Source organism: Pelmatolapia mariae, linkage group LG15 (genome assembly GCF_036321145.2).
Source record: "Pelmatolapia mariae isolate MD_Pm_ZW linkage group LG15, Pm_UMD_F_2, whole genome shotgun sequence".
NCBI lineage: Eukaryota > Metazoa > Chordata > Actinopteri > Cichliformes > Cichlidae > Pelmatolapia > Pelmatolapia mariae.
In genome coordinates this window covers 22,350,880-22,374,730 of record NC_086240.1, presented here as the reverse complement: position 1 = coordinate 22,374,730, position 23,851 = coordinate 22,350,880, and the positions used below count along the sequence as shown (strand labels likewise).

The following is a 23,851-nucleotide window of genomic DNA, read 5'->3' as shown; positions in this document are numbered from 1 at the left end:
CTGGGGTTTCATAGCTTGTTGGGGCAGTATGTGGGGATGCGATTGTGACTGGTAGATGCGTGTAATGTCTGCATGGCGCTCAGTGGTGACGCGGGGTCGTCCGATGCTGACTCTTGGGGGAGGAAGAAGTGGGTCCTTCTACGGAGGTCCAGCTGCCTCCTGTGTCACGCCCCATGGAAGATTTTCCACTGGAGCAGTCTCGTGATGACACCCTACACTCAGCCTATGACCAAGTGATAGATATTGATGGTCACCTGGTGTGCCCTGAAGCCATACAGACTAGAGCAGGACGATATGACCAAAAGTATTTATCACGATATACATTTGGAAATTCGCGATAACGATATAACTGATGATATAATAGACACTAGACAAAATACTTTACAACTCCACAACTTTATTAGTGCAAAAAAACCCCCATAAATGTATTTTCACTTAAACAAGCAGCTGTTTTATGTGCATTAAAGTTATATAAAAATTTAACAGTGCAAATGCAAATTCCTTGCTGACAGTTTAACCAAAAGGCATTTCCAGTGGAAATTGGCCGACATATCCTCAGCATAACCATGTAAAATATCCACAAAACTTAAAAAGAGGTTATACACACACAATACGGTAATATTATGTTGAAGCACAGTACGTATCACTCCGCCAGGCTCCTGACTACGGTAGCCGTAATGCTCCAACAATCCATCAAGCAGTCCGGGTTCGTAGCTTAGCAAAGTCGTACTAAAACATTTGACAGATTTTCGAGCGCCGTGTACCACATAAAATCGTTTCGAGGTCAGTAAACACAACCAGAATTCATACATAAGGCCCATTGGATTATAAGGGGCACTGTTGATTTTCAGAAAAATCAAAGGATTGATTTTAACCCTCTCAGGCTCAAATTAAGTTTTAGTTGCTAATGCACAACCAAGTCCTGCAGTGGTACTTCTGAGTAAAAAAAACTCATAAAATATGTATGTGGGGTAATCAGGTTGTTAGTGTTTTAACTGTTGCAAATCTGCAACGCCTGCCTTGAGAGGGTTAAGTGTGCCGTATTTTCCAAAAAACACGGTAATAACGACGGCCCGCTAGCATGCTCTACCAAAAATAGTGCTTTGTTGTGTATCTGACTACACCACTGAAGTTGCAGCATTTTTACAAACCAATTCTGGTTTATCCGTTTCATCCAACGATCTGCTTTCGCCGCCATGCTTTTTCCGTCGTGTGCGTATGAAAACAAAGGCACTGCGCATGCGTGTTTTACCCATATTCTATCGCGATATTTCATTTTTCTATCGTTGCCCAACATTATACCGGTATTACCGTGAACGGTATGATATGGCCCAGCCCTAATGCAGACTTACCCGCACTTCCAATTGCAGAACGATAGGCTGTATTGAGTGAGTTGCGACACTCACACTAACGAAATACACACCCAGTTGTTGGTGCCACTGAGCCGGCTGAAAATGATTTTCTAGGTGGCTCATTGCAACCCCATGGCAGGGCACATGGGATGCAAGAAAACTCTGGAGCAAGTAATGGCCCGATTTTATTGGCTGGGCATCTGGGCAGACGTGCGCCGATGGTGCGTGCCATGCCTGGATTGCCAGATGGTGAGCCAGCCAGCCGTTCCAAAAGCGCCTTTGCATCCATTACCCTTAATGGAGGTCCCATTCGACCTCATTGGGCCATTCCACCAGAGTGCACGCGGCTATCGCTTTGTATTAGCTCTGGTGGACTATGCAACGTGATATCCGGAAGCAGTGCCGCTGCGCACCATTTCTGCAAAGAGCCTGGCTCAGGCACTGTTTCAGGTCATCTCCCGAGTCGGTATTCCAAAAGAAATACTGACTGACCAGGGCACGTCGTTCTTGTCTCGCATGCTCAAAGAGCTATATGAATTACTGGGCGTTAAATCTGTTTGGACCAGCATCTACCACCCTCAGACTGACGTGGAGCAGCTGAATAAGACTTTGAAGTCCATGATTCGTAAGTTCATTCATGAGGTTGAACACAATTGGGATCGCTAGTTAGACCCTCTGTTGTTTGCAGTGCGGGGGGTTCCCCAGGCCTCCACGGGATTTTTTACCTTTGAATTACTGTACGGCAGGAAGCCGCGGGCAGGAGGAAGGTCCGAGCCCCGCAAAAAAATGAAATTCAGTACGTGCTGGACCTCAGAGCAAAGCTACACACTTTGAGGAGGTTGTCACACGAGAGTTTGCACCAGGCTCAGCAGCATCAGCAATTTTCACCAGGAGATAAAGTGCTTGTATTACTTCCTTCTTCCAGCTCTAAACTACTTGCCAAGTGGCAAGGGCCACGGTGGGTGGACGACGTTGACTATGAGGTGGTGCGGTCAAACAGGGGAGTAGCCGCACAGATATATCACCTCAACCTCCTTAAAGCATGGCGAGAGGCTGAAACCGCTTCTCTGGTGAGCCTGGTTAAGGAAAGAGATGAGTTGGAGCCGGAGGTACCAAATTCCACTACTCCTGCCTCCCTTCATTGTGATAACTATCTCACACAAGCCCAGAGAGCAGATGATGCTGCATTGCAACAGCCTGGTGCAGCCCGGCATACGGTGTGTTCATGGCCCTACAGGCTACCTGAACATAAAAGATAAATTGTTCAGAGGAAATTGGCTTAGATGCTAAAGATGGGAGTAATAGAAGAGTCATGATGTAGCCCCATCGTTCTTGTGGTGACAAAAGACGGGTCTATATGGTTCTGTGCTGAGTATCGCAAGGTGAATGAGGTGTCACAGTTTGATGCTTACACCATGCCCCGGGTCGACAAGCTCACAGCCAACCTGAAGAAGAGTGCGGTTGGACAGAGGGAGGTACAGTATGTGGGGTACCACTTGGGGGGCAGGCAGGTTCGTCCTCAGATGGAGAAGAGAGCAGCGATCACATCCTGCCTGCGCCCCTAGACCAAAATGGAGGTGAGACGGTTCCTGGGGCTGGCCGGCTATTATGGCCAATTTGTGCCAGGGTTTGCGGACCTGACCAGCCCCTTGATCGATCTCACCCGAAAGGGTGCTCCAGATCTGGTCCAGTGGACAGGGCAGTGCCAGGCAGCGTTTGTGCGGGTGAAACAGGCTCTCTGTGGGGAGCTGCTGCTATACACAGCTAATTTCTCCCTCCCTTTTCTCCTGCAGGCAGATGCCTCGAACAGAGGGCTGGGGGCCGTTTTGTCCCAGCAGGTAGGGGGAGTCGACCGACCGGTTGTGTACATCAGCTGGAAGCTAATGGACCGAGAAATCTGGTACAGCACTGTGGAAAAGGGGTGCCTAGCGATCCGGTGGGCGGTTGACTCCCTTCGTTACCAGATCTCAGGATGCCCATTCACCCTCTGCTCAGACCATGCCCCGCTGCAGTGGCTCCACCCGCATGAAGGATGCCAACGCCCAGATAACCCAGTGGTATCTGGCCTTGCAGCCTTTTAAGTTCAGTATTTCAGAATATTGTGTAGTGCCTATATTTTACATATTAGCTACATTAAATACCAAACCAAATGGCAATTGTTGAAAGAGAAATGGCTGCTAGAGGACAATTAGACATGTATGTCAGCTGAACAAAACAAAACAAACACAATGACATGTATGAATGTTACCAAAGCAGCTAGGTACGTTGCAGTGCTCCCAGCGGGTGTTAGGATCAGTGGTGTAACACCACGGTCCATTGCTGTCCCCATCAGGGTTTCTGCAGAAGTTGGACTCCAGATCTGCTTGTGGGTGGCTCTGCGGCTTGAAACTGCAGCAGAAACATTATGAAACGTTTTCACAAAGGCATAAAAGGATATGAAGTGATGATGTAAAATCAAATGCAAACACATACTTTGGCCTGTGTGGGTAGCTTGAGTCCCATCTTTGACAGATCTTTCCTGAGTTTGTTCTGGACTTTGTTCCTCTGTAATCTCTTCCTATTCCATTTACACACTCCAGAAGATATGCTAGAAAAGAAAAGAAAAGAAAATGACTAGAAATAGATTTATTGATGTTTATCACAAATTTCTTAATATAAATTATTTATCTGGTCCGAGTTCTGTGATGTTTGTATGAAACTAAAATTACAGCAGTGTTTAACTTTCAGGTGAAGCTGTTTTCAGTGGTGGAGATTTTTCCTCTGTAATTCTCATCATTTCAGACTAGACATTCCTCTGTGAAGGAAAGCACTGATGTATCTCAAATATCATGGCCATGCATGATAACTTACCAAAGCAGCTGGGTACGTTGCAGTACTCCCAGCGGGTGTTAGGATCAGTAGTGTAACACCACGGTCCATTGCTGTCCCCATCAGGGTTTCTGCAGAAGTTAGACTCCAGATCTGCTTGTGGGTGGCTCTGTGGCGTGAAACTGCAGCAGAAACATTACAAAAAATTTTCATAAAGACATAAAAGGAAATGAAATGATGATGTAAAATCAAATGCAAACACATACTTTGGCCTGTGTGAGTAGCTTGAGTCCCATCTTTGACAGATCTTTCCTGAGTTTGTTCTGGACTTTGTTCCTCTATAATCTCTTCCTATTCCATTTACACACTCCAGAAGATATGCTAGAAAAGAAAAGAAAAAGAAAAGGAAAAATAGATTTATTGATGTTTATCACACATTTCCTATAATAAATAATTTATCTGATCCGAGTTCTGTGATGTTTTACAAAACTAAATTACAGCTGTGTTTATAGACACAGTACCTCACTCATAATGACACATATGCTAAACATTAACTGCAATGTCAACAAAAAGCATTGGAAACAAAAAACATGTAAACTAGAAAAGACTAGTCACTGTAGCCGACAGAAAGGACAACATGAAAACAGAGGCTTTAGTGTTAGTATTATTCATAGAGAAAAATAAGGATCATTACCATTTCTTTCATATAAAGCTATGGTGCTTCTGTGAAAGACACTGTCTGTTTTAGAGTTTGCCGCTGCTGTCCAACACTCTTGGTCCTTTTCATTATAGATAAAAGACCTGTGTGTGAAAAAAAAAAAGAAAAATTAAAATATTGTTGTTTCCTTTCTTGAAAGGTGCTATACAAATCTAAGTTATCTACACATTAGGTTTTGAGGTGGCCAAAGGAACAACGCATACATGGACAAGGATTGATAATGTGGTATTAATAGAAAGCTACTATGCCAGCTAACCCACCAAGAGGGATAAAATCAAATCACTTTTATTGTTACATCACATGTGTGCAAGTTTCACAAGCAACAGTAGTGTGCAAAATACAAGAAACATAAGATCCAAGCCAAATATAAGAACAGGAATGTGAGAATTATAAGAATAAATATATGTATAAATATAAGAATGTATGCACATTAATAAATATGTATACCAAATAAACAAAAAACACCCATCTCGCCCCTGCGGGCGGTTTATCCTTCAAGCTCGGGTCCTCTACCAGAGGCCTGGGAGCTTGAGGGTCCTGCGCAGTATCTTAGCTGTTCCCAGGACTGCACTCTTCTGGACAGAGATCTCCGATGTTGTTCCCGGGATCTGCTGGAGCCACTCGCCTAGCTTAGGAGTCACCGCACCTAGTGCTCCGATTACCACGGGGACCACCGTTACCTTCACCCTCCACATCCTCTCGAGCTCTTCTCTGAGCCCTTGGTATTTCTCCAGCTTCTCGTGTTCCTTCTTCCTGATATTGCTGTCATTCGGAACCGCTACATCAATCACTACGGCCGTCTTCTTCTGTTTGTCCACCACCACTATGTCCGGTTGGTTAGCCATCACCATTTTGTCCGTCTGTATCTGGAAGTCCCACAGGATCTTAGCTCGGTCATTCTCCATCACCCTTGGTGGCGTCTCCCATTTTGACCTCGGGACTTCCAGGTTATACTCGGCACAGATGTTCCTGTACACTATGCCGGCCACTTGGTTATGGCACTCCATGTATGCCTTGCCTGCTAGCATCTTGCACCCTGCTGTTATGTGCTGGATTGTCTCTGGGGCATCTTTACACAGCCTGCACCTGGGGTCTTGCCTGGTGTGATAGACCCCAGCCTCTATGGATCTTGTACTCAGAGCTTGTTCTTGTGCTGCCATGACTAGTGCCTCTGTGCTGTCTTTCAGTCCAGCTTTGTCCAGCCACTGGTAGGATTTCTGGATATCAGCCACCTCCTCTATCTGCCGGTGGTACATACCGTGCAGGGGCCTGTCCTTCCATGATGGTTCCTCGCCTTCATCCTCTTTCTTGGGTTCCTGCTGTCTGAGGTATTCACTGAGCACGCTGTCAGTTGGGGCCATCTTCGTGATGTATTCGTGGATGTTTCTTGTCTCATCCTGGACTGTGGTGCTGACACTCACCAGTCCCCGGCCTCCTTCCTTCCGCTTAGCGTACAGCCTCAGGGTGCTGGACTTGGGGTGAAACCCTCCATGCATGGTCAGGAGCTTTCTTGTCTTTATGTCAGTGGCTTCTATCTCCTCCTTTGGCCAGCCTATTACCCCAGCTGGGTACCTGATCACGGGCAGGGCGTAGGTGTTGATGGCCCGGATCTTGTTCTTACCGTTCAGCTGACTCCTCAGGACTTGCTTGACCCTCTGCAGGTACTTGGTGGTTGCAGCTTTCCTAGCGGCCTCTTCATGGTTCCCATTCGCCTGCGGGATCCCCAGGTACTTGTAACTGTCCTCTATGTCTGCAATGTTGCCTTCTGGTAGTTCAATCCCCTCAGTTCTGACTACCTTCCCTCTCTTTGTTATCATCCGACTACACTTCTCCAGTCCGAACGACATTCCAATGTCATTGCTGTATAGCCTGGTAGTGTGGATCAGTGAATCGATGTCTCGTTCACTCTTGGCATACAGCTTGATGTCATCCATGTACAGGAGGTGGCTGACAACCGCTCCGTTTCGTAGTCGGTATCCGTAGCCAGTCTTGTTAATGATCTCACTGAGGGGGTTCAGGCCTATGCAGAACAGCAGTGGGGACAGAGCATCTCCTTGGTAGATCCCGCACTTGATGGTGACTTGTGCTATGGGCTTGGAGTTGGCCTCTAGTGTTGTACGCCACATCCCCATTGAGTTCCTGATGAAGGCTCTTAGGGTCCTGTTGATCTTGTACAATTCTAGGCATTCCAGTATCCAGCTGTGGGGCATTGAGTCATAGGCCTTCTTGTAATCAATCCAGGCTGTGCACAGGTTGGTCAGTCTGGTCTTGCAGTCTCGGCTGACTGTTCTGTCTACCAGTAGCTGGTGTTTTGCGCCTCTGGTATTCTTGCCAATCCCTTTCTGTGCCCCGCTCATGTATTGACCCATGTGCCTGTTCATCTTAGCCGATATGATGCCTGACAGGAGCTTCCATGTAGTACTGAGGCAGGTTATTGGTCGGTAGTTGGATGGGACCGGTCCCTTCTTGGGGTCCTTGGGGATCAGGACCGTCCGACCTTCGGTTAGCCATTCCGGGTGTCTCTCGTTAACTAGCAGCTGGTTCATTTGTGCTGCCAGACGCTCGTGGAGTGCAGTCAGCTTCTTCAGCCAGTAGGCGTGAACCATGTCGGGCCCTGGTGCTGTCCAACTCTTCATACTGGAGACCCTTTCTTGGATGTCTGCCACTGTGATGGTTACTGGACCCTGTTCAGGGAGGTCGCTATGGTCTGTCCTCAGATCCACTAGCCACTGAGCATTGCTGTTATGGGTTGCATCCTTCTCCCATATGCTCTTCCAGTATTGCTCCGTCTCCAGCCTTGGTGGTGCTGTTCTCTTATTGTTCCCTTGCCACTGAGAGTACACCTTTGCTGGTTCTGTGGAGAACAGCTGGTTTATTCTCCTGCCTTCTATCTCTCTGGTGTACCTTCTCAAGCGGCTGGCCAAGGCTGTGAGTCTTTGCTTGGCAGTTTCCAAGGCCTCAGGTATGGACAGCTTGCTGTATTTCTTATGCACCTTCTTTGTCGCGCCTTTCTGCAACTCTGTTAGTTGGCTAACCTCCCTTCGTGCTACTTTATATATATATATATATATATATATATATATATATATATATAGTCATCAGTATGAATATTGTGCAAAAGAAATGGCATATATGTACAATATGAAGTGCATAAATGTCAACATTTTGTTCGCGTGAACAGACCATGTGAGATCCTCCACCAGATATACACCTAAGAAACGGAAGCTGCTCACTCTCTCCACAGCTGCACAGTTGATGATTATGGGGGTGTATGCTTCTCTACACCTCCGGAAGTCCACTATCAACTCCTTTGTCTTCGTGATGTTGACTCTCTTGGCACCAGTGTGTCAGGGCGCTGATCTCCTTCCTGTAAGCCGTCTCATCACCTCTGGTGATAAGACCCACCACTGTTGTGTCGTCCGCAAACTTCACAATGATGTTGGAGTTGCTAGTAGCCGTGCAGTTGTAGGTGTAGTGTGAGTACAGGCGAGGGCTTAGTACACACCCCGACTGGCCGAATGGGGCACGGAGGAGGGCTTTGTACGCATCCAGGAAGGAGGTGTAACAGTGGTCAAGCAGCCGCTCTCCTCGTGTGTTGAATAAATGTGTTGGTGGAATTTTGGTAAAACTTTCTTCAGGTTTCCTTTTTTAAAGTCCCCGGTTGTCATAAATGCCATCTCTGGGTGCATGGTTTTCTGGCTGCTGATCGCACTGTACAGTCCCATCATTGCTCAGGCAGCCTCGGCTTGTGGGGGAATGTAAACAGCCGTAATAATGACTGCTGTAAATTCCCTCGGTATCCAGAATGGCTGGCACTTAATCATCAAGTACTCATCAGGATTATACAGCTCGTGTGGGAACTATGGATGAGGAGAAAGCCAACATTCACACTTACCAAGAAGCACCTAGTTGTTCAGTTTAATAACATCAAGAGACGCTATTATCAAAGCTCGAGATCCAGAGTCTACAGTACAATGGGAACAGCAGTGAGCAGTATGGCAATATTGAGCTGACCCTCATAGAAGAGAGCAGTGAATCCAAACTAAATGGTGCCCAGCCACCTGCAATGGCAGATGCATCTACTGAATTGAGAAAATATGTAGCAAAGGTAGCCACCCAAGCAAAAGCACAAGTCTCCTGGCTAACAGTCCCATCAGAGGAGATGCTTGCAGATGTAAACAACTGAACAATACTGAAAGAACATCTGTGAGAAAGAGGTGCCACACCACACCAATGCCAAGTGGCTGGTGGACTTAGAATAAGACCAGACCACAGCAACCTTCCATAGAAACACGGAAGCTCCTCTCAAGCATCATAGCAACTAAACTGAGTAGAAACATGCGTCAATACACAAGAATAGCTCAGAAAAGCATTGGAAATACAACAGACAGCAAAAGCATCAGCTCCTTGTTTATAGAGCTGCACCACAGGACTTTACAACTACGCAGACCACGCTGAGCACCGCCTAGATTGACAACCTACAACTCAATTCTTCACACATCCATATTAGAGTGCCTGGACTGTACACGGCATAAAGGTAGGAATAAGATCCCACTTATTGATACATAAGCCTTACTGGTCATCAGATTCCCAGTGTGAACATTAAAGAAAGAAAGGAAAGAGTGTATGGGTTATTGAGTGTCAGAGCCACAATTGGAATCATGGAGCATCCACAAATACAGCTGAAGATAGATGATGATAAGGAACAATTGTGATAGATGTGGCAATCCCAGTGCAGAGCAACATCAGGAAGAATGAGAACAAGGAAACAGAAAACTTCCAGGAGCTAAAGGAACAACTGGAGCAGATGTGGAGGGTAAAATCCGGCCCTATGGATAATGGCAGGACTAGGAGCTGAAAATGGAAACATTTTTATTTGTATATATATACCGTTTGTATATATGCAACATTTTGATTCACAGAACGAAATGTGAGATGTGAACTTACTTGCATGTGAAAGATGTTTCAGTGTTACATTTGGTGGCACAGTCAGCCACAGTATTAACTGAATACGTTCGTTTGTTCAGTGAGATAATCCATGCACCTTCAGTTTTGGAGTAGCCCTCCACGTCATTGCCACCAACTGCAATCAGTCACATCCCAAAAAAACAATTACTTCATTTATTTCCTGGTCAAAAGTGACTGCCATAGGAAATGAATGGGAACCCCCCCACTAAATGACCATTGAACAACTCACTAAACAAACATTGAACTACCCACTGAACTGAATTTGGTGGTGGAAAATGCTTGTTATGTTAAGAGCTGTTAAAACTGACCAGTCAATTGTGACAAGGAACACTAAAGTAAGGGGGCAGGGGTGCACACAACTGGAGGGTTAAATGAATGTAAGACTGTGTGTATGGTGGGTCCCTTATTAATCATTTAATGTATGCTGATGATTTGGTGATTTTGTCTCCCTACAGTGCTGGTTTGCAGCAGTTACTTAGAGTTTGTGCTAGTTTTGGCCCCTAGTATGATATTGCTTTTAAACTTAAAAAGAGTGTTATTGTGATTGCTACAACTATGGGGGATCAAAAGCTAAATTTTCCAATCTTTTATTTAGCAGACCAAGTATTGGATATGAGGAGTAAAGTGAAATACTTAGGGCATATCTTAAAAAGTGATCTCTGTGATGATGATGATGTGAAACGCCAGCATTGTAAGTTGCACATGCAAGCTAATATAAGGCCACCTAAATTTTACATGTGCACAGACGATGTTAAAGTAGCCATTTTCAAGCCTATTGTGCCTATGGCTCATTTGTGGTGTAATTATATCAAAGTCATAATGAAAAAAAAACTGCTGTTGGCTTTTCAGGATGCATTTAGAATTTTCCTTAAACTTCCAAGATGGACATCTGCAAGTCAAATGTTTGTCATGAGTAACGTCCCAGCTTTTCGTGCCTTACTGAGGAACTATATGTATAAATTTATGTGCTGTTTGAATGAGTCAAGAAATTCAATAGTAAGAGCTGTGACAGTTATAACACATGGCGACACAACTGTAGTTCAAGTTTTTATGAACATTGCAATAAGTGTCCTTATATTTGTGAGTTTTGTCTTTGTTTTTTTATAATATGGAGGAATTTTGCCTGAACTATATATGTATACAAAAATTCCCCCTTCGCCCCTGTGGGCGGTCTATCCTTCAAGCTCGGGTCCTCTACCAGAGCCTGGGAGTTTGAGAGTCCTGCGCAGTATCTTAGCTGTTTCTAGGACTGCGCTCTTCTGGACAGAGATCTCCAATGTTGTTCCTGGGATCTGCTTTAGCCACTCGCCTACCTTGGGAGTCACCGCACCTAGTGCTCCGATTACCACTGGGACCACTGGTACCTTCACCCTCCACATCTTCTTGAGCTCTTCTCTAAACCCTTGGTATTTCTAAAGTTTCTTGTGTTCCTTCTTCCTGATGTTGCTGACATTCGGAACCGCTACATCAATCACTACGGCTGTCGTCTTCTGTTTGTCTACCACCACTATGTCCGGTTGGTTAGCCACCACCATTTTGTCCGTCTTTATCTGGAAGTCCCACAGGATCTTAGCTCGGTCATTCTCCACCACCCTTGGTCTCCCAGTTTGACCTCGGTGCTTCCAGGCCATACTCGGCAAAGATGTTTCTGTATACTATACCGGCCACTTGGTTATGGCGTTCCATGTATGCCCTGCCAGCTACCATCTTGCACCCTACTGTTATGTGCTGGATTGCCTCACGGGCATCTTTACACAGCCTGCACCTGGCGTTTTGCCTGGTGTGGTAGAGCCCAGCCTTTATGGATCTTGTGCTCAGAGCTTGTTCCTGTGCCGCCATGATTAGGGATGGGTATCGTTTAGGTTTTATCCGATACCGGTGCCAAACCGGTACTTTTGAAACGGTGCCAGTGCTTAAACGGTGCTCAAACTGGTGCTTAAAGAATGGAGAACACAAACTTTGTCCAAAAACCTCTTATGTTTTTATTTTTAGCAGTCTCTTTTTTTCTGCAAAATGATAACCAAGTTAGCCTTTTCTGTTGATACAACATGAAGGGAGTATCTGCCATCAAACAAGAAGACAGCCGCATGTGACTACAATGGTGTTTGCTAGTTCACCTTACGTGCATTAATTTAATAACGTGGTTAACCTACTCAACGTAAATTACACACGAACATTATGGCACCGGATACCGGTACCCATCCCTAGCCATGATTAGTGCCTCTGTGCTGTCTTTCTTTGTCCAGCCACTGGTAGGATTTCTGGATGTCAGCCACCTCCTCAATCTGCTGGTGGTAAATACCGTGCAAGAGCCTGTCGTTCCATTATGGTCCCTTCTCTTCCTACTCTTTCTTGGGTTTCGGTGCTTGAGGTATTCAATGAACACGTGGTCAGTTGGGGCCATCTTCCTGATGTATTCATGGATGTTCGCTGCCTCATCCTGGACTGTGGTGCTGACACTCACCAGTCCCCGGCCTCCTTCCTTCCGCTTAGCATACAGCCTCTGGGTGCTTGATTTGGGGTAACACCCTCCATGCATGGTCAGAAGTTTCCTGGTCTTGATGTCAGTGGCGTCTATCTCCTCCTCTGGCCAGTTTATTATTCCTGCAGGGTACCTGATCACGGGCAGGGCATAGGTGTTGATAGCCCGGATCTTGTTCTTACCATTGAGCTGACTTCTCAGGACTTGCTTGACCGTCTGCAGGTACTTGGTGGTTGCAGCTTTCCTAGCGACCTCTTCATGGTTCCCATTTGCCTGCGGGATCCCCAGGTACTTGTAGCTGTCCTCTAAGTCTGCAATGTTGCCTTCTGGTAGTTTGATCCCCTCAGTTCTGACTACCTTCCCTCTCTTCGTTATCATCCGACTACACTTCTCCAGTCCGACTGACATTCCGATGTCATTGCTGTATATTCTGGTAGTGTGGATCAGTGAATCAATGTCTCGTTCGTTCTTGGCATGCAGCTTGATGTCATCCATGTACAGGAGATGGCTGGCAACTGCTCCATTCCGTAGTCGGTATCCATAGCCAGTCTTGTTAATGATCTCACTGAGGGGGTTCAGGCCTATGCTATGGGCTTGAAGTTGGCCTCTTATGTTGTCCTCCACATTCCCATTGAGTTCCTGATGAAGGCTCCTAGGGCCCTGTTGATCTTGTATAGGTCTAGGCATTCCAGGAGGGAATTCCAGGACATATTTTAAGAAATCTGCTACTGCTAAATTTGGGGAATTAGCAGTAGCACAGGGAAACATAAGGGTGGAAGGGATCACAACCAGCACCTCGAAAGCTCAAAGATTCTTATTTTTTAGATCAATATAAAACACTTTTAGACTCCCACATCAAGAGTGCTATTGGATTTCTCATCTGTTGTTATTAGATACAAGTCTAGCAGTTCTCATAAGAGCAAAACACAAATGCTGTCAAGACTTATTTTTACATCAAGATTTTTTTTCCTTTGCCACCTTGCACAGAAGTTAAGACACAGCAGGTAAATAAAATATTTTACTGAACAGTTATCCAATATGAAGGCATATCCATGTATATTCAAGTAAGTATTTATAATTTTGACTTGTTTTAACCCAACAGGCCGGTGTGTAAAAGTAGTTATTAAAAGCAGAGGAGATATTGTAGCGCTGTCCTTTTTGTTATGTACCCAAATGTTACATTTTTAAAGACAGTATATATTCTTTGTCAATAAGCAGGTTTTGTCCAGTCAGTCAAGGTTGCTGATCAGAGGGTTTATCGGGAAATCGTGTAGCCAAACAATCCATTTTACGTCATCTGACTAAAAGGAACCAGTATACGGACTCCAACATGGTTACAAAATCATCCAACACACTGTTTTAGGTCTTTATAAACTAAACTACACAGAATTATCCTAAATTACTTTAACGTAAGTATACATTTATTAAATCCCATTAGTTATTCAAATCTAGACTAAAGGTATAGCTTTGAATGTGCTGATGTGGTCTGTCATGACCCGTTTAGACCCGAGACTGTGAGAAAAAATGTGGCTCTGTGCTTCTTATTTTGCTGAGTTATTTCTAGCATATGTAATGTAAAAGAGAGAAGTGTTAGTGTTATTGTTGCATTCTGCATTATAAGAATTTAGCACTTGAAACGCGTCCATTATTACCATTTAAACTAAATGCTAAAAAAAGAAGCCAAAAAACCCCCCATGTAAATAAAAATATTAATATTCCTGCACAAGGGAATCTATTAAAAACCTTCATTGCACTACCTAAAACCTACATTTAATGAATTCTGTGCCAGACAAGTAGAGAAACAAGTTTTAATTTGGATTAGACCTGTTTTAACTAATGAGGATCTATTTTTCTTCTTTGGCTGAGTTATTTTTGTTCTTCGTCATCTGAAAGAGGAACCAGTGCGAGTCATTGTGTTGTGATGTAAGGGTTTAGACCTCACACCTTGTCTGCTTTTTTAAATGTAAGAAAATAGAGCTAAACAAATATATTTTTTTTAAAAAAAGCATCTTTACATGCCCTATAGTAGTTGTACCACTTACCAGTGGAGATCAAGGCTCCCAGGAGGAAAGCTGCTGTGTACAGGCCCATGGTGAGACCCTAAAACTAGCAGTTCATCATCGACTAACTCAAAGAGACACCTTGTGGCATATTATTGGGCTTCTTTTAGCATGTCAGGGGGGCAAATAGGGCAATTCAATTACTTGTTAATCATTGTCCCAACAAGGACAGCAAAAGAGCTGCCGATCAAAATCCTTGTTTATGAGCGCCAGCAAAATCATTGCATCACAAAAAAAAGCACAGCATTTCATTTTCAATTATGTGTTGCATATTGTTAAATATTTTCAGCTGCACCAAGTGCTGTTTAATTCCCAGTTTTATTTAGTTATTAAACAACATTGGTTAGAGAGTGGAGAGAGAACTTGGAGGGGTTATCTGTTGTTGGATGTAATGATCAGCCTTCTGCCAATCACATAAGGTTTATAAAACTACCCCTAAACTCTGACTTCTTTAGATATCATGTGAGGGTTTGTGTCTTCTATTGTATTCCATTATGCTCTTTGTTTTAAGCATTTCATTATCTAAGCTTTGAATCTGAGCAAGAACAGTTTTAATTCAGTTTAATTTCACTTAGTTCACAGAGTGGATTTTAGTTTTAATGGTTTAGAATTTTTACTTTTATTTTTGCTTATTTTTTTTTTTACTTTTAGCTCCATTTGTATTAGTTTGAGTTCATCTATATGTTTTTATAAAGTTAATATCAATAAGTATTTGTCAGGAGCAAAACTAAACACCTTCTGAAGGCAGGTCATTCACACATAACTAGACATCACAGTCTAAATGAAGCTTCAGTACCATGTCATGCTTGATGTGTTTGCCAATTGAAGAACATAGACATTTGTAATACATTTATTTTAGTTTCATGAGTAAACAATATTGCCAATTTTTTATTTTTTGAAATTATACTTCAATTTTTAATTAACTCAACAATACTTCCTTTTTGTTCCCCTGTTTGAGTTTTACTCTTTGGCTTACTGTAATAACTTTTAGTTGAATAATTAAAGTAATTTATAATTATTGTACTGCTCTTCTTGTGTGTGTGCATCGGTACACAATGCAGCAGCCAGCCTAACTCCATTCAAACGAATACGGGAGTCAGGCTATAGCGTCCAAGCTCCAGGTGCTTTATTTTACGTTGCACCGCTATACACCATTGAATAAGAATAAGAATAAGAAGAAACTAAAACATAAAAACGTAGAATACCATAGTAAGGTGATTAACACAATGATATATTACAAATTCCCTCATCTACCCTACAGCAAGACAAGGCTAGCCACAAAAGACAAAGATATATTCATGTAATAGGTTATCCTATGCATACATGACATACATGTGGTTAGATAACCGTTTTTCCGCACTCGGCGACACACCCGCCGGGGGTCAAACTCTGGCAATTGGTGATTCTGTTCTCAGACATGTGAAGCTAGAGACACCTGCAACCATAGTCAACTGTCTTCCAGGGGCCAGAGCAGGCGACATTGAGGGAAATTTAAAACTGCTGGCTAAGGGTAAACGTAAATACAGTAAAATCATAATTCACGTCGGCAGTAATGACACCACGGTTACGCCAATCGGAGGTCACTAAAATCAATATTGAATCAGTGTGTAACTTTGCCAAAACAATGTCGGACTCTGTAGTTTTCTCTGGTCCCCTCCCCAATCAGACCAGGAGTGACATGTTTAGCCGCATGTTCTCCTTAAATTGCTGGCTGTCTGAGTGGTGTCCCAGAAACGATGTGGGCTTCATAGATAATTGGCAAACCTTCTGGAGGAAACCTGGTCTTGTTAGGAGAGACGGCATCCATCCCACTTTGGATGGAGCAGCTCTCATTTCTAGAAATATGGACAAATTTATTAAACCCCCCAAAATATGACTATCCAGAGTTGGGACCAGGAAGCAGAGTTGCAGTCTTACACGCCTCTCTGCAGCTTCTCTCCTCCTGCTACCCCCCCCCCCCCCCCCCCAAAAAAAAACCCCATCTCCATTGAGACTGTGTCAGCTCCCAAACAGACAAAAAACAAACTAAAAACCAGCAACAAACAACTTAAACATAAAAAATCACAAACAAAGAACAATACAGTATCCACATCTGAACCAAAGAGTAAAACTGAAATGTGGATTAAATATTAGGTCTCTCTCCTCCAAGTCTCTGTTAGTACATGACTTAATAATTGATCAACAAATCGATTTACTCTGCCTTACAGAAACCTGGTTGCAGCAGGATGATTATGTTAGTTTAAATGAATCAACACCCCCGAGTCATTCTAACTACCAGAAACCTCGAAGCACAGGCCGAGGGGGCGGTGTGGCAGCAATTTTTCGCACCAGCCTATTAATTAACGAAAGACCAAGACAGACTTTTAATTCATTTGAAAGCCTGATGCTTAACCTTGTCCACCCCAGCTGTAAAACTCAGAAACCAGTCTTACTTGTTATCATATATTGTTCACCTAGGCCTTACACAGAGTTTCTGTCTGATTTCTCAGACTTTTTATCTGATTTAGTGCTCAGCTCAGATAAAACAATTATTGTGGGTGATTTTAACATCCATGTAGATGCTAAAAATGACAGTATGACATTTAATCTGTTATTAGACTCAATTGGCTTCTCTCAAAATGTAAAAGAACCCACCCACCACTTTAATCACACTCTAGATCTTGTTTTAACATATGGCATAGAAACTGAGCATTTAACAGTGTTTCCTGAAAACCCTCTCCTGTCTGATCATTTCCTGATAACATTTACATTTACAATAATTGATTACACAGCAGTGGAGAGTAGACTTTATCACAGTAGATGTCTTTCTGAAAGCGCTGTAACTAAGTTTAAGAATATAATCCACCCACTGTTATCATCTTCAATGCTCATAGAGCAGAGCAGCTATCTGAATGCTACCCCATCAGAGGTCGATTATCTTGTTAATAATTTTACCTCCTCACTACGTACGACTCTGGATACTGTAGCTCCTGTGAAAACTAAGGCCTCAAATCAGACGTACCTGACTCCGTGGTATAATTCTCAAACACGTAGCCTAAAGCAGATAACTCTGAGCTGGAGAGGAAATGGCGTATCACAAATTTAGAGGATCATCATTTAGCCTGGAGAAATAGTTTGCTGCTTTATAAGAAAGCCCTCCGCAAAGCCAGAACATCTTACTATTCGTCACTGATTGAAGAAAATAAGAACAACCCCAGGTTTCTCTTCAGCACTGTAGCCAGGCTGACAAAAAGTCAGAGCTCTTTTGAGCCAACCATCCCTTTAACGTTAACTAGTAATGACTTCATGAACTTCTTCACAAATAAAATTTTAATCATTAGAGAAAAAATTACCAATAATCATCCCACAGATGTAATATTATCTACAGCTACTTTTAGTACCATCGATGTTAAGTTAGACTCTTTTTCTCCAATTGATCTTTCTGAGTTAACTTCAATAATTACTTCCTCCAAACCATCAACGTGTCTTTTAGACCCCATTCCTACAAAACTGCTCAAAGAAGTCCTGCCATTAATTAATTCTTCGATCTTAAATATGATCAACCTATCTCTAATAATCGGCTATGTACCACAGGCCTTCAAGGTGGCTGTAGTTAAACCTTTACTCAAAAAGCCATCTCTAGACCCAGCTGTCTTAGCTAATTATAGGCCAATCTCCAACCTTTCTTTCATATCAAAAATAATAGAAAGAGTAGTTGTCAAACAGCTAACAGATCATCTGCAGAGGAATGGCTTATTTGAAGAGTTTCAGTCAGGTTTCAGAGCTCATCACAGCACAGAAACAGCTTTAGTGAAGGTTACAAATGATCTTCTTATGGCCTCTGACAGTGGACTCATCTCTGTGCTTGTCCTGCTAGACCTTAGTGCAGCATTTGATACTGTCGACCATAATATCCTATTAGAGCGATTAGAACATGCTGTGGGTATTACAGGTACTGCACTGCAGTGGTTTGTATCATATCTATCTAATAGACTCCAATTTGTACATGTAAATGGAGAGTCCTCTTCACCCACTAAGGTCAATTATGGTGTTCCACAGGGTTCAGTGCTAGGACCAATTCTGTGTACATTATACATGCTTCCCCTAGGCAGTATCATTAGAAGACATAGCATACATTTTCACTGCTATGCAGATGACACGCAACTCTATCTATTCCTGAAGCCAGATAACACACACCAATTAGTTAAACTGCAGGAATGTCTTAAAGACATAAAGACCTGGATGGCCGCTAAATTTCTGCTTCTTAATTCAGATAAAACTGAGGTTATTGTACTCGGCCCTGAAAATCTTAGAAATATGGTATCTAACCAGATTCTTACTCTGGATGGCATTACCTTGGCCTCCAGTAACGCTGTGAGGAACCTTGGAGTCATTTTTGACCAGGACATGTCCTTCAACGCACATATTAAACAAATATGTAAGACTGCTTTCTTCCATTTGCGCAACATCTCTAAAGTTAGAAATATCCTGTCTCAGAGTGACGCTGAAAAACTAGTTCATGCCTTCATTACTTCCAGGCTGGACTACTGCAATTCGTTATTATCAGGATGTCCAAAAAACTCGCTGAAAAGCCTTCAGTTAATCCAAAATGCTGCAGCAAGAGTATTGACAGGGACTAGAAAGAGAGAGCATATTTCTCCTGTTTTGGCTTCCCTTCATTGGCTTCCTGTTAAATCCAGAATTGAATTCAAAATCCTGCTCCTCACATACAAGGTCTTAAATAATCAGGCCCCATCTTATCTTAATGACCTTGTAGTACCATATCACCCTATTAGAGCACTTCGCTCTCGCACTGCAGGCCTACTTGTTGTTCCTAGGGTATTTAAAAGTAGAATGGGAGGGAGAGCCTTCAGTTTTCAGGCCCCTCTTCTGTGGAACCAGCTTCCAGTTTGGATTCGGGAGACAGACACTATCTCTACTTTCAAGATCAGGCTTAAAACTTTCCTTTTTGCTAAAGCATATAGTTAGGGCTGGACCAGGTGACCCTGAATCCTCCCTTAGTTATGCTGCAATAGATGTAGGCTGCCGGGGATTCCCATGATGCATCGAGTTTTTCCTTTCCAGTCACCTTTCTCACTCACTATGTGTTAATAGACCTCTCTGCATTGAATCATATCTGTTATTAATCTCTGTCTCTCTCTTCCACAGCATGTCTTTATCCTGTTTTCCTTCTCTCACCCCAACCGGTCGCAGTAGATGGCTGCGCCTGGTCCTGCCAGAGGTTTCTTCCTGTTAAAAGGGAGTTTTTCCTTCCCACTGTCGCCAAAGTGCTTGCTCATAGGGGGTCATATGATTGTTGGGTTTCTCTCTGTATCTATTATTGTATGATCTACTGTACAATATAAAGCGCCTTGAGGCAACTTTTGTTGTGATTTGGCACTATATAAATAAAATTGAATTGAATTGAATTGAATAGATTAGCAATATACTCATACATAAACTTAGGCTTTAGAACACAACCCTCGGTAAGTTATCCTTTTCTAGTTGTTGGTTTCTGGCTATTGATTTGTGCTCTCCTTTGGTTTATAGATTTCCCTGGACCTGTCCCCAAAAGGTGTTTTTCCAGAAGTTTTAATGTGAGTGTTTCGAGTGGTGTGTGGCTGAAGAGGATGTCCTTGTGTATGACTGAAGAGGATTAATGTGTGTAAAAGACCCCTGGATTTCTCCCTCCCCACATTTTTTGTAGATAGCCCTTGGCGTGTTTTTCTCTTGTAAATGAACTGTTAAATGTTTATCTGAGGTCCCGTGCCTGAATCCAGACCCGCTTCTCTGATACCTTAGTCCCTAGTGACAAGTCTATAGTGTTCAATTTTCACGTTTCTTCATTAAGATAAAAAAAATATAATTATTCTTATATTTTAGAGCATTTTTAGTCAAATTCTAGGTATGGTTACAAGAACAAGTAAAAAAACAAATACATACATAAACATTTGGAATTGAGATACTTCTGCAATCATAACTCATAAAATGTGATCTGATCTTTATCTAAATCACATTTGAGCAAAAACACTATGACTAAAATACAACCTAATTCCAAAAAGGTTGGGAAACTGTAAATGAAAACAGAATTCAATGATTTCAAATCATTGAATTGACCCATAATTTATTAACATCCATCCATCTTCATCCGCTTTATCCGGGGCCGGGTCGCGGGGGCAGCAGCCTAAGCAGAGAAGCCCAGACCTCCCTCTCCCCAGCCACCTCCTCCAGCTTATCCGGGGGAACACCAAGGCGTTCCCAGGCCAGCCAAGAGATATAATCTCTCCAGCGTGTCCTGGGTCTGCCCCGGGGCCTCCTCCCGGTGGGACATGCCCGGAACACCTCACCCAGGAGGCGCCCAGGAGGCATCCTTGTCAGATGCCCGAACCACCTCAGCTGGCTCCTTTCGATGTGGAGGAGCAGCGGCTCTACTCTGAGCCCCTCCCAAATGGCCGAACTTCTCACCCTATCTCTAAGGGAGAGGCCAGCCACCCTTCGAAGGAAGCTCATTTCTGCCGCTTGTATCCGCGATCTTGTTCTTTCGGTCACTACCCACAGCTCGTGGCCATAGGTGAGGGTAGGGACTTAGATCGACCGGTAAATTGAGAGCTTCGCTTTTACACTCAGCTCCCTCTTCACCACGACGGACCGGTGCAGCGTCCGCATCACTGCAGCCGCAGCACCAATCCGTCTGTCGATCTCCGGCTCCCATCACTCGCGAACAAGACCCCGAGATACTTGAACTCCTCCACTTGGGGCAGGAACTCATCCCTGACCCGGAGTGGGCACTCCACCCTTTTCCGGTTGAGAACCATGGCCTCAGATTTGGAGGTGTTGATCCTCATTCCCGCTGCTTCACACTCAGCTGTGAACCGTTCCAGTGCGAGCTGGAGGCCTTCACCCGATGAAGCCAACAGAACCACATCATCCGCGAAAAGCAGAGATGAGATTCTGAGGCCACCGAAGTGAAAGCCCTCTGCCACTTGGCTGCGCCTAGAAATCCTGTCCATAAAAATTATGAACAGAATCTGTGACAAAGGGCAGCCCTGGCGGAGCCCATCACCCACCGGGAACGAGTCCGACTTATTGCCGGCAATGCGAACCAAGCTCTTGCAACGGTTGTATAGGGATCGAATGGCCCGTAGCAATGGGCCAGACGCTCGATCTGATTTCCTCGTGTTGGTGTTGTTCCCAGATCATCATGAAAATGTTGTTCCAGGATCAACATTGCAAGTGACCAATCAGAATGTTGTGACGTCATACTTTTGCGACTTCGGGAAAAACCACCGTAAAACAAAAAACTGTACTTAAGCTGTGAAAAACCGCCTCTGTCCGCCGATCAACGTACCCTGACCCTAATCCTAACCCTAACCCTAACCTTTTAATAAACGGTAAGCAGAATTGATATTATCCTTGCAACATTGGAATTTCATAAATGCAAGAATGGCTTGGCGCGCAAAAGAATAACGTCACAACATTCTGATTGGTCACTTGCAATGTTGATCCTGGAACAACATTTTCATGATGATCTGGGAACAACACCAACACGAGGATATCAGATCATCCGGGCCAGACACCCCATACTCCCGCAGCACCTCCCACAGGACACCCCGAGGGACACGGTCGAATGCCTTCTCCAAGTCCACAAAACACATGTAGACTGGTTGGGCAAACTCCCATGGGCCCTCAAGCATCCTTGAGAGGATAAAGAGCTGGTCCAGTGTTCTGTGACCAGGACGAAAACCGCATTGTTCCTCCTGTATCCGAGGTTCGACTAGCGGACGAACTCTCCTTTCCAGCACCCTGGCATAGACTTTCCCAGGGAGGCTGAGGAGTGTGATCCCCCTGTAGTTGGAACACACCCTCCAGTCCCCCTTCTTAAAGATGGGGACCACCACCCCGGTCTGCCAGTCCAGGGGTACTGCCCCTGATCTCCACGCAACATTGTAGAGGCGTGTCAACCAGGACAGCCCTACAACGTCCAGAGCCTTCAGGAACTCGGGGCGGACCTCATCAACACCAGGGGCTCTGCCACCAAGGAGTTGCTTAATTGCCTCAGTAACCTCACCCTCAGTGATGGATGAGCCATCCCCCTCATCCCAAGAGTCTGTTTCCTCTACAGAAGATTTATCAGGGAGATTCCTTCCACAGCCTGACGATATCCTCAGTTGAAGCCAGCAGCGCTCCACCCAGACTTTCAGACTACCTTGAAGCAATTCTGGGAATGCTGCAACTCAGGAGAGGAAGGCAGTGCTCTAGCCACATGGTGTGCTCTTGGAATATGACTGGGTTTAATTTAATGACTCGAAAAGGGTCTGTTACTTTAAAAAGGCTGGAGTAACCTAATAAGATGTAAATTAATACTCCTGTTTTTTGTTTTACTGTTTCACAAAGGGTTGAATAAGGTCCATAATTTAGATTTTTTGAGTGCAGAAGAAAAAGCCAAATCAAATAAGAATAAACACCACAGAATCAATTCACTTAAATCATACTTCTCAGATTAACCTCTTCTGAACTAATGCTGATGTTGCTCTCATCTTTGAGTGGAGAGAAGTTGGAGAAAATGAGTACGTTTTGGCCACCAAAGCACTAGAGCTAAATCCAGTAGGAAACAATGGAAATCCAATTCCTCTTGAATTTATAATCTAAAACAGCAACAATGTGCAGAGAAAAAGTCAAAAATTCTAAATCTAATTAGTGGGTCGAACAGTATTGGGGAGTGGTTGCTCCTCTGGCGCTCCTTGGTATAATTTCTGTGGACCCCAGAGCTGAATCTTCAGATGATGCATTCTGCTCACTGCAAGAACTAGAGGAAGAATCAACCCTGAATGTTCCTAGGCACCGTCTTTTATGCCCATTTGCCCAGTTGAATCTCCCTCTCTCTCCTCCACTTTTTCTCTCTGGACATCCAGTCTCCATTGTTGAAATACCATCACCCGATGTAACACTTTAATCACCCTTCTTTTCTCTGACTTTTTCATAGATGATAAAAAAAAAAGTTTAAACTTTAAAATGACTTTATTACATTTCTTCTTTTCTATCTTGTACTTAATTTGTCACTAATACACTTCACTTGATATTTCATTCAGTTTACGCTATTTTACTTCAAATAGATTTGTCATTAGTTCAGTCCCAAATGAACATCCATCTCAACATGCTTGTTCTTATTCATTTCCTTAGGAACACTTTTCCTAAATTTCTCTTCAAAACTGAGTGTTTGTCAATCACCAAATATTATAATATAACATAATAAATAGAATGTTTTTAAAATCAGAACAGATAAACAACTATATAGCCACTATTTATTTCACTCAAAATCATCTTGTATAAAGTGTGATTTTCTGATTTTGTTTGACTTTTATTTTTCTTCTCTAGCAGAATTTGTGATTTTCATGCACTACTTAATGTGTATCCATACTTAATAAAAAATACTTAATAAAAACGTTCACGTCAGAGCAGAACAAAGTATACATGTTAAGACATC

The 23,851-nt window shown here is 43.5% G+C and overlaps 1 pseudogene; it reads right to left on the bottom strand.

Moving 5' to 3' along the window:
• Positions 1 to 4,075: 4,075 nt before the first annotated feature.
• On the bottom strand, positions 4,076 to 14,419 carry LOC134642712 (plasminogen-like; annotated as a pseudogene).
• Positions 14,420 to 23,851: the final 9,432 nt, after the last annotated feature.